A 15,363-nucleotide genomic window follows, 5' to 3' on the forward strand; every position below is an offset into this window, starting at 1 on the left:
TAATATATTGCATTTATTAGATGGCAGATTGGCCTATAAAGAGACTCACACTAAGAAATATATTACATCCATTAGAAGCACTACCACACTAAGAAAAATTGCTGTACTGCAGTGGTTACTTGGTGTTTCGATCTTGGGTGTTTAATATTCATTATATAACGATATATGCTTCCCCCTTAATAGCTATGAAAGGGTCTGAGAAAAAGCACCCTTTGAAGTGTAAATGAGCATATATACAGTATATATATATATATGAATGTGTATGTACACTAGAATCAAGGATTACAGGATTTTCAGGATTTTCTAAACCCCAAATTGCTGTTGAAGCGCACTGCATCATATCTTCTTTTTTTTAAATAAAAAGGTCTATCTTGTTTGGCTGTTTGCCCAATTTGACTGTGGCAGGCAGTGTTGTTTTTCTCATTACTCTCCCTCCCAGAAGGAACAAGCAGCTCATTAGACAGAATCAAGGACTTTGACTAGTGATCAATGATTGCATCAAGGAGCTGTTTTTCATCTCTTTCGGTTTGTCTTTCCCTCTCAATTTCTCTCTGATGAAAAGAGGATCTGTGAAAGCGTGACTGCAGACTGGGATGTGGATTCCGTACAACCCCGACCCCTCCTGAACTTTCTTCTTCTGCTTAGAGAGTCAGTGTCACCGCAGCCTTTCCAAATCCTAATGCTGTCCTGGACAGAGAGCTGTCTGTCTTTTATATAGAGTCCGTCACTCTGACACACACACACACCCACCCACACACACACACACACACACACACACACACACACACACACACATCCAGTCACATGCTATTAAACTAACTTTAAAAAGTGCAATTTTGCAACTTTGGGGACAGGCAAAGGCAGAGAGAATGAAAGGAAGGAAAAAGTAAGAGAAATAAAGACAGAAGAATAACCCTAAACACAGAATAAAGAAAGACTTATCGAGTGAAATAGATAACAGACAGAGAAATAATCAAATGGCAGTGATGGAGAGATGAGCCGAGTATAAACAAGGAGGGTATGTGTGTGTGTGTGTGTGTGTGTGTGTGTGTGTGTGTGTGTGTGTGTGTGTGTGAGAAAGAGCGAGAGAGACTGTTAGCCTCTGGGTAATGGAGTTGCTGGGAGAATGAATGAGCCGATCATTTCAATTTCCCCTTCAAGTTACTGATGGCCCTGCCACAGGCCTGGCCAGGCAAACTATTAGCCCACCTCAGAAATAAGTACACACACATACACACACACACACACACACACACAAATATTGTAACAGAAAAAAGCATTCATGCACACATGAGCACGACCTTACCTACAAAGGCATTTCTATTTACATACTGGCCTCTCCATCAACACCTCAACTTAGAGTATCACCTTCTCCCACTATAATGTTCTCTTAAACTAGTGAGTAACAGATTATCAGTTGTATGAAGGGACATGTTACGTCAATTTAATTGTAATGACTTGGTGACTGCGTACAAAAACACAGTAGCAAGATTGAAAAGCCAGTAAATTTGAGCAAAAATAACATGTTGATAACAGCATTACTGCTGCAGGTAATGATATTACACTACATTATTATGATATGACAGCCTCTCATACTTTCATTATCGAGCCATTATCAAGTGCCGCAATCATTTTTCTAGGTAAATAAATAGGATTTAATTGATGGCAATGTCTGTAAAGATTTTGATGCATCCTTAAAACAGGAAAATGTTTCAATTAAAATGTCATATAATTTTGATATGGGTTGGACTTGGCCCACAGGTGACTCTCATAACAGAGTATGGAGCTCAAACCTCAAGTAACTATGCCATTTTTCTCTTTGTCTCATGTGTTTTACAATATTTTACGTTAACAATACATTAATTACACACTCTTACGGTTCCCAAATTTAAGTTTGTGAGCAGAATCTGCAGCAGGTTGCATTTAAAACTTCACCCAACCCTAAACTTCATGACTGGCACCTTGAGGAGGGAATCTTTACTGTATCTATTTTTCATTTATGTTTGTATCACTGTTTCTATCATTGATTGTGTGTGTGTTATGTGTGATATGAATCTGTGTGTGTGTGTGTGTGTGTGTGTGTGTGTGTGTGTGTGTGCTTACAAAACAAAAACTGATATCTGGAGCACATTATTCACCACTTAAATAAAACTCTGACTTCAGCAGGAAATTTACAACCATCCTAATACACGGTATTGATTCCAAAATCTACAGTACTTTGCAGTAACTGCGCAACAAACCAGTGGCTGCATGTGTTGCCTTTTCTCCTGCTCTCCACACCTGTATCCTTCCATCCCTGTCTCAGTGGAAAACCTCATCCCGTATCTGGAGTAGGAATGCCAAAAAAGTACCGGAACATAAACCAGAGGTTTGCATAATTTAGTGGCAGAGTTGACAGGAAATCTATAGTCATTTTGGGCTTTGGCAGTGCCAAGCAGGCTTGTATTGATTGGTGTGTATACGTGTGTGTGCGCGCAAATATGTGTGTTGGTGGATTTATGGTGGAGTCAGGCAAAGCGGGGAGAGACGGAGGCAGGGAGGAAGAGAGAGAGAGAGATGCTGATGGAGGAGAGACCTTGAACCCGCAGTATACTATACAACAACAGAGGAAATAGAGCTACTGACAGCCAAATACAGACCACAAGCCCTCTTATGTTGCCCATCCCTCCTTCACCCCCTCTCTATCTCCACCTCTGCCATCAATCTTTTCTCCTTCACTCCATTTTCTCCAACTAATACGAAAATAAAAAAGACGGGCATGAGGAGGTGATGAGAAAGCACAGAAATAAGAGAGATGGAAAAGGGGAAAATGATGATTCGATCATCACTGAGAAATGTGCTGGCCTCCTTCTTGGACAGAGGGAGAGGAATAAGGAGCACAGTGGACTAATAGTTGTTTGGGAGGTTTTAGAGGTTATAGGGTCTGCAGGAGATATCAGGAGGCTCCTTGGCTGCCTTTGCCCTTACACTACTCTATATAGCAGGGGTGTGTGGAAAAGGCTTCCTCCCCTAATTACTTCGTATAAACCCAGCAGTCCAGGCTTCCTGCTGGATCTGACGCAGGCCACAGCGTGCTCTGCACCCAGGGAGATGAGGCGTCTCTGAAGCAAACACATGGTGGCAATCATGCAAAGGCAAAAGGGCAACAATGGTTGATATGTTATCTAATGAATTAGTACCCCACAAATTAGTGCCCCTATGTTAGGTGAGCCCAATCTCATTTCAAAGTTGTCGAAATCCGACACTTGGGCAGTTACTTGCGGCATCAGAAACCAATAAAAAAAAAGGCATCCTTGAACGTCGGAATGATACGCAGCCAGTTGCCGTTATAGTTTAATGGTGCCTGGAGGCGTCAGGGGAAATGTGGCGGAACAAGGACGAAAGTTAAGGCGGTGAAAGTCTGACTGGGGCGGGCAGGAGGGGAGTTCGATGGGTCCAACAAACACGGACCTTCACCCCGAGAGAGCGATGTTCATGTCCCGTAAAATTCTAAAGCCAAACCCTGTTCTTTTTTCGTAAACCTAACCACGTGTTTTTGTTGCTTAAACCCAACCATTTGTGTTTGTTGCTAAAAGAAAAAAAAGGTCAATTCACAATGTTTTACCAACGTAGTGCATTTATTTTGAAAGAGACTCTATGCAAATGTTAAATTTCCTGTGAACATGGAAGTGTATCTTGAAAGAAGAGAACTTGACACGGTGTCCTAGAACGTCAACAACCAATGCACCCAGGGTACCTTACACGTCGTATGTGGACGTTGAAAGTCCATGACCAAAACGTCAATATGTGATGAGGTGGGAGTGAGAATGTGTTGGTTAGGCTTAGAAAAAGAATCACGGTTGGGTGTCTTCACTTTACGACCTTAATGTAAAGTTATGTAGGTTAGGTTTAGAAAAAGAATCATGGTTGGGCGCCGTAACATGACATACTGAACGTAAAGTTACATACTTAACATAATGTGATGACAGTCCTTTAAAGAACTCCAAGTTCACTTGATTTCACACACCTGACATAAACACTGGTCTACTGAGGGAAAGCCCTATGTTAGTTTGACCCATCTACCACCACAACCTGCCTCAAATGCAGACTTGGCTCTTTATTCTAGTTCCTTCTTTACCTCCTTCAGCACTTTGACAATTACGTAGGTTATATACCAATTACTAGCTCATGATTACATGGGTTATATATGAATTTTGGTGCATAACCATTATACATACAGACAGTACATGACAACAACCTGAAAAGGGGCAGAGACAAGAGGCATTTGTGTTAAATATAGCCAAACACAAGTCAGACTGTCTGCTTTGGTCTAAAATGAGCCTCAATTCAATCCATGTTGCTACACTTACACCTTCAAATGTTCACAAAGGATTGAATAATTACACAAATGTGCCATGTCAACAAACTGAGAACGCATGTTAGGCACATCTTCGATGACTGGATGCATTAAATAACATATCATTGTAGACTTCAAGGGTGCACATGCATCTATGCCCTCATAGGTTACCTTAATTTTCTAAAGCTGCACATGAACATCAAGAACTAGAAAAAAAATCACTGTCAAAGCCCACAGTGACACTTCAATGTCTTGTCAGAAACTATGTAACTGTTTAACAACTTAATATAAATGCCACATCTGAAAATGAAACAATGTCTATTCCTCTTGTGGGAAATTAATTCTTGTAATATGCGTCCTGCTCTGATGACTCTGATTTACATTTGATACAAAAGGTTGCACACATGGACATTAATGAATGGCTTGACGGGCTTGTTGTTGTGCCAAGCGGGACATGTGTGTTCAGTCGCACTCAGTTAAGGGATAGTTACAACAGGCAGGTGTTTAGGAAGTCCTGATCACAAGAGTCATCAGGATGCAGCTATAGATCCCCCGCTATAAGGACACAACCACTGTAAAGTCACTTGTGTATACACTGTACAGCTGTTGATATGCTGAACATGGAATAGCTCATACACATTAACAGCTGCCCTCTCTGCCTTTTTATTTGTTGCCTCACTTCTGATACGATCTCAGGGTTTTTATACTGCTTATTGTTTTTATATGGTTTTTACAGTGTTTTCATTTTTACTGCCTCATAGTTGTTTTTATCATTTTTATTGTCTTGCAGTTTGTCAGTATTGTCTTGTTATTATAATGTTTTAAAACCCGGCTGCACTTGATGTTTTCTGTAATGAGACTATAAAAAATGACTTAACCCGACTTGACTTTAAAGATGGAAAAGACTTAACAGAAGTTATTTTTGTGTGTTTTTCTTGCTGAAATCAGCAGATTGACTTAAGCAGCTCAAGCAGTGTTTGAGAGACACAGAAGAAACATTTTTTGTCTTCTTTGTTTGTCTAATGTTGTAAAATTTTGGGCGCAGGTTAAAAAATATGGTCACCTGCTTTACACTGTATGAAACAGACACTGTACAAATGGTGAACACTGATCTTATCTATGTTGGTGTCATGTACTATTTTGAGAGTACGTTAGTCATGTAGCGTTTCTCACCAGATGATCAACTTGTGAGACTCACGGAGCTCGTGAATGAATGGTAAATGCTCATACAACAAGAAAAAGCTCCGTTACTATATAGTACGAGAAGGAGACAACACAAGAGGTAGGGGAGGGATGGGCTGAGTGATTGACGCTCTGAAAGGTTACATATCTCAGCTGTAGGGGACAAAGGGCAGGGGAAAGATAAAGAAACAGCACTTTGCAGGGAGACAGAAAGTGATTGGGTTGAAAGCCGGCGAGGGAGTTAAAGAGGAAGAGAATATGAAAGCAGGTTCTTGGTTGGCGGCGAGAAGAAGGGATATGGAGGTGAAAGAACAAGCCTGTGGGCTCTGAAGAAATTAAACTGGACCAAAGCCAGCCAGCCAGCCAGCCAGCCACAGAAACACAGGAAAGAGAGGAACGGCCTGCCTGGGAAATGGCCTTCATCTCTCCTGTACATGGGGCGTAAATCTGTCCCCTGCACCTCCAACTGATCCAGACACACATACTAACACTCACACACATGATTTAAATAGCTCTCCAGTTCCTCTAAATGCCCCCTTAACTCAGTTCAGGGGACAGAGTGACAGACAAAGAGAGGAGACAAATCCACACATCTAAAGAGCCTATAAAACACAAAGTCATAATCTATTTCCCTCATTGTGGCACAATATTTTCAACTCTGTTGCTCTTTAACGTCGCGATCCTTTCCTTCTCTTCCCATAATATAACAAACATGATATATTTTCATGTTTTTACAAATTATTAACTTCTTTACTCTCATTTCTTCTTGTTAACAGTCCAAGCAGCGACTATTGGTTTTGTTTTGTTTTTCTGCTGAAAGTCAATAAAATTGGCAGGTGGTTTGAAAATTCCATCCACTACTCAGGCACAACAAATAACACTTGCTGACCGCAAGGTGGCGCTGTAACAATCGAGTTTAAGTTTTTGAAATTATATTGGAAACAGCTTGGGTTAGACTCAAAATTCTTTCATCATTTAAATCTCCTTTTTCATCTGCATCTTTGCTCAGATGATGTTCTGCTTTAAAAAACGTAGAGTTTCAGGACTTTTTCCATTGGTGCAATCATTCTGAAACTTTGGCAGGATCATCTGCAGAAATTGCTGATCCAAAGGTATCAAGGAAATGTCAATACGTCAAACCATTATAAAACTATATATTTTTAAACATGTTTCTTTAAGTTCAATTTTACATAAATGCTCATAGATCCAAAATGACATAAGTAGTTATAACCAAACTTGGTGCACATGTTGGGAAGTTTTATCAGAGCTTTACTAAGCAGTCTTGTGATATCCTGTCACTAGAGGGCGCCACAAATGCAAAACATTTATATCTGGTAAGCTACAGGGAGTTGTATAAAATTTGGTTCACATGATCTTGTGTCATGACTCAGCTGATGTTTGAGTGGGTGCGGCTTATTACAATAAATCTTCATTTGTAGACATTTCACATTCCAAACTTAAAAAAACAAACAAACCAATAATTCACCAGTGTTTCATACATAGCCATTTTTCCCAGCATATCCATTTAATTATGACAGAAGTCTGTCTCACTGCAACCTATGGTCAATTCAGATGTCCGTCACTCTATATTTTTCAAAGTTTTCAATATCAATTAACATCTTTGTATATCTCCACAAATCTTCATTAAAATGCCAGCAAAATTGACACAGACATTCCTAAACCATAGTGTTCAGATCAGTTTAATGGTGAGCACGCAGTAATGCTTGGTGTAATTTGTACTGTGCACACAATATTTTCTATTTCATCTACTGTTTAAACTAAATTTCACCTAAATATTTGGCACTACACCTAGAATCAGCAGAATAATATGATTTTCTTTTGACAATTTTATCACCAACACGTTGACTGTTGTATTTTGAGCATAAAAGCAAAAAAAAAAAAAAAAAAAAAATCTCCAGTTGTGCACACGTGACATCATTGCCTCAAGATGTGAGAAAAGGCACGTCTTCCTAGTGCTGCAGTGTGTAAGTCATCTTCTCTGGGGATTCAGAGGTCAGAGGTTAAGAGTTCAAATCCTGCTTCTGCTTTCCTGCACATGGTCTGAGTGTTTGCATTTTCCAGGATAAGCTTAGTACCTTCTCACATATTAACACTATTTCTGTATAAATTAGTAGACAGGGATATATTCCAGAACTTGAACAAATAAATATTCAATTTATTTATATATGTCAAAAAGCATCAACATAAAGTGAGGACCACAAATGATTTTAAAGAATATTAAGGGTTAGGGGGTTAGGATTTTACTCCTTGTCACATAAATAAGACACAAACATCCCAGTGCTCAAATATCTGCCTGGACTCTAATCATAGCCGCCTGTGGCTGTCTAGTTTGTCTCGTATTCCTTCCACAGTCTCTCAGTCTAAGTTGGTTTTCCTCTTCAATACTTGATGAGCTTCCTGATGTGAAGTGCTGGCACCGGATTCCGGGTCATCACGCCATCGTCTTCCTGCACTGCAGAACATTGGCCAGCTGTGTTTGTTTTTCAGACGAACTCAATTAACTCGGGTAATCTCGAATGCTACGCACACACACACACACACGGATGCATTTATATGGAACACAAACACACGTACAGTATGCATATTCTAACGTACAATTAACCAGATAATTCCAGGTAATTTACAGCTAGCTTGATAGTTTGCTGACAAACAGCAAACAACCATGTACAAAGTCATACATCAGAAAGGAAGGAGAGACCAGTATATTGCCACAAGCTGTGATTCCAAGATTTAAGCAGACAAACCCATAAAAGTTGAAACGTGAGAGATGAAGACCTTTGGCCATTTCTGAAAAAATGCATTTAAGATAACAAACAGGATTTATAATGATCAGATAGATGCTTATCAATTTCCAATCAAATTTGCACTGGCCTTCAGCCTTAAGGCCCTGACACACCAAGCCAACTGTTGGCCGTCGACCAAAGACGGGCCATCGGTGAGCATCTGTCGGCCTAGTTTTTGCGGTGTGTCCCGCACCGTCAGCACTTCGGTGTCGGCGGCTTTTCGGCCCATTGAGCATGTTGAATCGACGGTGGAGCTTGTCGGTGAGAGAGATCACTCTGATTGGCTGTTCTATTTCCTTGCCCCTGTAGCGAGTGAATCTGCCTGTAGTGAAACCAGGGCTAAGCGGTGCTTCCTCCTCAGGCTCCACTTCATTCATCTGCAGCATGACCGAAGGGAAGCACAGCCAGTTAGCCTTCGCTAGCTTCCCAGCTAACCCCGGTTCTCCGTTACAATCCAAACGAAGAGCCGGGCTAGCTGGGAGCGGCTAGCGGAGCGTTAGCCGCAGCATGACAGGAGGGAAGCACAGTAAGTCAGCCTCCGCTAGTCTCTGAGCTAGCCCCGGCTCTCTGTTTGGATCCAACCGGAGCACCGAGCCCCAGTTTGTTATTCAGGTTAAAGTGGGAAGAAGCAGTGGGTTTGTCAGGCAGCGGAGTGAAGTGGAGCCTGCAGAGGAAACAACAGGACCGTCTGGATGTAATAGTCCGTGGAGGTGCTGCGGTGCTCGGCTGCACAGATAGGAAACCCCTCGGCTGACAGGATGTACAACTCTCTCACTCCGCTCTCTCTCACGTAGGCGTAGAACGTACGTGATACTTGGCCGTTGGATGTAGTTCGTGTAGTGTGTTCACATGCAACTGACACAGGGCGACGTGAGGCGACGTGAGGCGACATGAGGCGACGTAGACGACGCAGCAGTTGGCTTTTGTTGCTGCTAGTTCTTTGATGTCGGTTTGGTGTGTCCGCACCTTTAGTTGGCGATCCCATCACCTCCTTGTGGCCAGTTGCAAAAACATTTTGAAGATATGCCTAATAGCTTAAAGGTATACTTTGCCAACTTCCAACCAGCTTTGTATCATAACAGTGTGGGTACTCATAGATGGATTACTGACCAGGCACAGGTCCAGGGGCCCAAAGTGTCAGGGCCCCCATGGCCTTCACCTAAAATAAAGGGGAAAAACAATCACAAAGAGACACAGAACCACAAAAAAAGATGCATAACGATAAAAAGATGCAAAACCACCACGTCTGTGGGTCTTGCTCCTATGTCGTTAATGTGGCGGGGCCTTTTGTTTATTTGTGCCCAGGGACCCACTGTCTCATAATCCACCAATGTGGATAGTATGTGTAACTGGACTATGGTAAACTTCCCTCCATTTTACCAGGGCCCAAGGTCTTCCTGCTCATGAGTTGTGTGAGAGATGTACATGATGTCCCCATATAGTTTTGCTGTTGCTTAACGTGGTCCCAAAAGACCTCAATTCATACAGAACGTTTGCCTTTTTAAGATTTGTTGATCACCATGGAGGCATGCGAGAAAAACCAAGTTTTCTTCACAAATCCAAGGTAACACAAGGTGAGTAATTGGTTTACAAATGGTCATTTTGCAGGTAAAATATTCTTTTAAGACTGTCCAATACTCCTTCCTTAATGGCTAAAAAATCTCCACGAGACACCAGACATTACAAGTTCACATCTGTTCAGTGTATTTTATAAATGGTCAAAACATGTGGATGCATCACACATAACTGCACGACACGCATGATGAAACTGTGCTGCATGTTTGCACAGAGCTGCAGTAAATACATTCATCTGCTAGGAACAATATATGATTTTATGTAAGTATTATCAGCAAAATGTACTGAAGTGGTCAATTCAATGAAATAATAAGTGTTATATACCATTTAGTATATTATTAGATTATTATTGCTCGTGCATTCAGGTGTGTTTAGCATTTTACTGTTGTAGCTGGTAATGATGATCTACAATAGTGTGTGTTTCATGTGTAAAATATCACTGTCAGTAACTACAGCTGTCAGATAAATGTCATGTAAAAGGTACAACATGGCCCTCTGAACTGTAGTGATATGAAGTATTAATAATGGGGTGTAAATTATAAAGAATTAAATGGATATAATGAAGTAAAGTGGCTCACAATTGTATTAATGTACAGTGCTTGAGTGCATAGTTATATTTCACCACTGCCTTTTTGTTCAGTGCTTGAAACTAACAACAATATGTCAGCCACCATCAAGGATCATCAGTTTCTTGTTAGCTCTGTGTGGACAATGAGCAGGAAATCCTAGCCCAGTAACGCTGTAACCTTGAGGCTAGGAGTTATTCCAGTCACCTTTCAGCCAAAAAGCTGTCATGACCTGGTCCTCTGCTTATGGTAACCTAACTGGTTTAAACACCATCATACCATCTGCTGCATTACATCGACCCCTCTCCCTCACACATACACATGCACACACACACACAAGCTATCCAGAGGGCTCGGAGGCAGCCTCTATCAGTCAAGCCTCCCTAGGGTCCTTTGGCCCAGCCAGCCAGCCAGCCAGCCAGCCAGCCAGTCAGCGCCATCTCTGCCATCACACTCATATCCTCATTGCTCTCCTCTGCCACGGGGACACAGAGCCCGTCAGTACACCGTGTGGTGTGTGTGTGTGTGTGTGGGAGTGATAGCAAAAACTGAGGACAGATGCCGTTATCTGTAGCCATTCCTGGCTAGACACTGTGTCTTCTGGCACCTGTGCATGTGTGTGCATTTGTGTGTGTAGATTTGCCAGTGTCCATTGGGATTCAGTGTCCAGACACTGGCAATGTCGTCCCTGAGTGACCCTGCAATCAAAGCTGGCTGGCACTCACTCTCTGTTACACTCCCTCGTATGCACACACACGCACACACACACACACACACACGCACACACACACACACACACACACACACACACACACACACACACACACACAGAGTTCCTCTTTCTGCACTGGGGGTTAGGCTAATGACTGACGGTGTCACAGACAGAGGACAGGAGCTGCATACTGAGAAAAAGGAAATGGAGCAGGGAGAAAACCTAAAGACAGTCACAGAAGCTAATACAGAGCCCTGAAGAAAAGGCACACCTACACTGCTGTATAATGGAAAAATAAATAAATGACAAGATAATGTGAGTCTCTGTGAGTTTCCTGTGCTTAACGGAAACATTAAAGCTGAATACATTCAGAGGAGTAAGCTCAGAGATGGACCAGTCTGTGGGCAGTGCCAGCTGCATAAGACCAGAGGAGTTGCCAGGGGTAAATATATATATTACTTCAGAGGTTCCTGGTTGTCCAGGCAACAGAATGAGCATCTGTGTGGCATCAGGCTGGAGCAGAAACTGGTCCACCATGGATAAATTTAAATTAGTGCACACAGTGTGTGTGTATGAGTGTGTGTGTGTGTGTGTGTGTGTGTGTGTGTGTGTGTGCAGCCTGTTCTCATTCCCCTAGCGTCAAATACCACTGCTTTGTCACACCCCTCAGCGTGTGATATTGACACTGAAGGCAGCCTTTAGCGTCTTTATGAGATGCACGGGGCTTTTAACTAAATCCAATGTGAACCCCTCTGCAGGAATACTTGATGCTGACAGCAACTGATGTAGTATAAAGAGCAAGAAAGCCAGTGTAGGGTGGGCGGGGGGTGACGCGGATTGGTCAAACCAAACCACAGTTTGTGTCCAGTGCCTAACCAAAAGTCAGTGTTGTTTCAATGTAACAGCAGGCAATTTACATACGGTTGTCGCGCACTGACATCATTTACATGATGTATTTATGCCACTTTATGTTATGTACAGTAACAAACATCTTTTTTTAAACCTAACCAAGTAGGCTTGTTGCCTAAACCTAACTGCAACTGTTTCACAACATTTACATGTGTTATTATTCCATAAAGCCTCCTGGTATTGTGAATAAAATATGGAGTAGTTTGAAACTAAGGGTGCTTTCACACCTGTCCTGTTTGGTCTGATTCAATTAAGCTCAAGTTCACCCCCGAAGTGTGGTTTGGTTGGGTAGGTGTGAACACAGCAATCACACCAAAACAACCAGACCGGGACCTTCTTGAAGAGGTGGTCTCAGTCCAGAACTCTGGTCCGATTTGTTTGTGGTGAGAATGAGTTACAACCTTGATCTGATAATTCGCACCTCCTCCTGTACTGCCTTAATATGCACATTTGGCGCATCCAATGCACCAAAACACTGTTTTCTAGTTGGAGCCGCGCCTCGTTTTCAAACGGTATGGTTTGCCTAAAATGAACAATGACAGCAATATAGTCCACGATGAGCAGTGCTAAAATCAACCTGCGTAGTTGTCCCTCCATTGTGACATTAGAAAGTGTCTCATTTATCTTGCAAGTGTACTCTTCTTCTATGTTTTGTTTACTTCCTGGATTTTTCCAGTTTGGAAATTCTGACCAATCAAGAGCAGCTTCCTCGCGCAAGGCATTTTATCTGGTCCGCTTGTAAATGCTGCCGTGAGAACACGAACCAACTCTAGGCAATTATGCAACTTTGTAACAAAATTAGTCCCTGATTCGGACCAAAGCAAGACAACTCAATTTCTGAAACACCCCAAAATATCTGTCAATCGTGATTGTCAGTCTCAAGTCATAAGGTATTGGGGGTTTGTAGCATCAGAATAATCAATTTAATCATGACAGAGAAGCCTGTGTTGGTGACGCAGGTGCACAGACATGAACCAACTAAACACAACAGGACTGCCAGTGCTACACAGCAGAACAGCCAACAAAGGGTTTAAGAGCAGCCAACAAAACAAATCACTACAAAAATAGTAATGATTAAATTATCTGTATTTCTGCAAGATGCAGTGCAGTTCATTCATATTTTAAAGTTTTGTCTTTCCACATACTGACATAATGATACAACTGAGAAAACCAGATCCAAACTTTTGCTTAGCACCAGATATCAGAGAATTAGAGAACAATGTAGACCATGAGAGGATCTTTTTGATTGTCACTGTGAAGGCATGCACACCCTGAGGTAATGTACATACATTACCACTCCCTCCCATCCATTTTGCCTGCAGCAATTTCCCTGTGTAGTTAGCACTCCCAGCTCTCCTGGTGGGCCATAATCAGAGCTGTAAAGCCAGCCGTTAACATGCCAGAACAAACACACAGTAAAGCAGCTCCTTTTACAACACCACTCAATACTACCTGTCCTCTACGGCAGCCGAGCAGAACACCACTGTACTAACGACTGCACTGCTGGGTGGAGGGCAATATATATGCAAAGAGCTGAAGGTAAATGTATGCAACTATAAAGCCTCTTTTATTGGACATTATGGTCAAATGGCGGGATCGGCATTGTTGCTTAATAAGATTGTAAAAGCAGTTGTGGAAGAGGTAAAAAAAAAGTGTAGTAAAAGAGATGCAGACTAAGGAATATGAGTTCCCTGGAGACATTTTAGTTAAAGTGATATGATCCAATTTGGGAGTTTTAAATTTAAAGTGTATTCAACTTTATTTGTGCCTGCCCTGGTCCTTTGAAATAAGCCTTCAGGTCTCACTGGAGGTCCTGAGACAGAGGCTCTCTCAGAAGAAGAGTTTAAATTGCACCCACAAACCAAAGAACACTTAAAGGTGTCCTCTGGCCTCAGAAGAGTCCTCCAGTGATCTATTATTGCACTTAAAGTAAAGTTTGCAAACTTGCAAGAGACAAATCTTAAACGGTCAAATCGATACAGCGGGGGTAAAGTTATCCTGACTTTGAGTCCATAAAACAGGTCAGGCTCCAAAAAACACAGAATCCTTCCCATAAGCCAACCTGCCGGTGGAGACGCTCTTATTTTTCCTGTGTAATGCGCACGGTTTTCAGCAGAACACAGTCAGTGAAAATGGTCTTTTAATAATCATACTGACACCATACCACCTTTCATTACAGTCTGTATCTGTCACCAACATGAAAAAAACCACTGCTTGTTCCTGTTTTAAAATTAAAAACCCTCTAACAACCTTTCTGTGGACAGAATCCCTTCACTTGTTAACACAAGGCTTTTTATTACGAAATATTTGCAGGACTGTGTAGCTGACAATGCAGTGTCTTGCACAGCTCCATAAATTAGTGGAGTATCAGCTTTTAACTGTGAAAATGAAGTACTCATAGCAGTAGGTAGCTCTGCAGCAGCAACAGTGTCTGTGTAAATACTACACACATGTGTGAGCCACAGCAGTTCAGTGAGGTAGCCATCATACACTGCTCACGCAGGTGGTGTTACCCATGCATTAGACACTCCCTGACGCTCCTGCTCCTTTAGTCTTTCTAAAACCTGTATTATAACGCAGGCTTTCTGATTAAAGTTTCTAGTCTCTAAGCTGAGATACCAGGGTGGTCTCATTCGAGTATTTTCCCAGATGTGACAAATCTCACTGTAAAGCCAAAGGACACTTTTTACATCTGTTGCACCCTTTGTAACTATGAGATGGATTCTAACATGTAAAATTGGTTGCATGAACTTTTAAAGGTGTGATATGACATCATGATCTGATGGCTGTATCTGTACACATGCTAGTTGTTTGCCTGTGACTCTAAAACTACACATAAATCACCAATTACTCACATAAAATCGGTTTTCCTCACAAGGTCTGCGATAAAACTAGACAAAAGCTCCCTAGCCAACACACATACACACATACACACACACACACACACACACACACACACACACACACAATTATAGCCTGGCTTGAGTTGTGAGTTAGAGCTGAGACTGTCCATTAGCAGTGGTCCATCGCTGCTTCAAGCTTAATGAAGTAGAAAGCAAGAAGAAAGAGAAAGCCTGCAGACCTGATTAATGAGAGTGGGGAGAAGAGAGGAAGAAAGAGAGAGGAAGAGAGGAGTAGGGATGAAGACAAAAGGAGAGAATACGGGTTAAAAAGAGAGGGAGAGACAAGTAATGCATAATTAGAGGTGATAAAGTAAGAAGGGAAGAGCAGGGGACTAGAGAGCGGGAGCCTGTGCTTGGTTTTTAATTGATCCATGTA

At 41.9% G+C, this 15,363-nt stretch overlaps 1 protein-coding gene across 1 annotated transcript in view; it reads right to left on the reverse strand.

Moving 5' to 3' along the window:
* The window catches only part of schip1 (schwannomin interacting protein 1), a 278,638-nt gene that overhangs the window by 186,525 nt on the left and 76,750 nt on the right, over nt 1-15,363 (reverse strand). The window lies entirely within an intron of this gene.

This window comes from Epinephelus fuscoguttatus, linkage group LG5, assembly GCF_011397635.1.
Source record: "Epinephelus fuscoguttatus linkage group LG5, E.fuscoguttatus.final_Chr_v1".
In the NCBI taxonomy this organism is placed as follows: Eukaryota; Metazoa; Chordata; class Actinopteri; order Perciformes; family Serranidae; genus Epinephelus; species Epinephelus fuscoguttatus.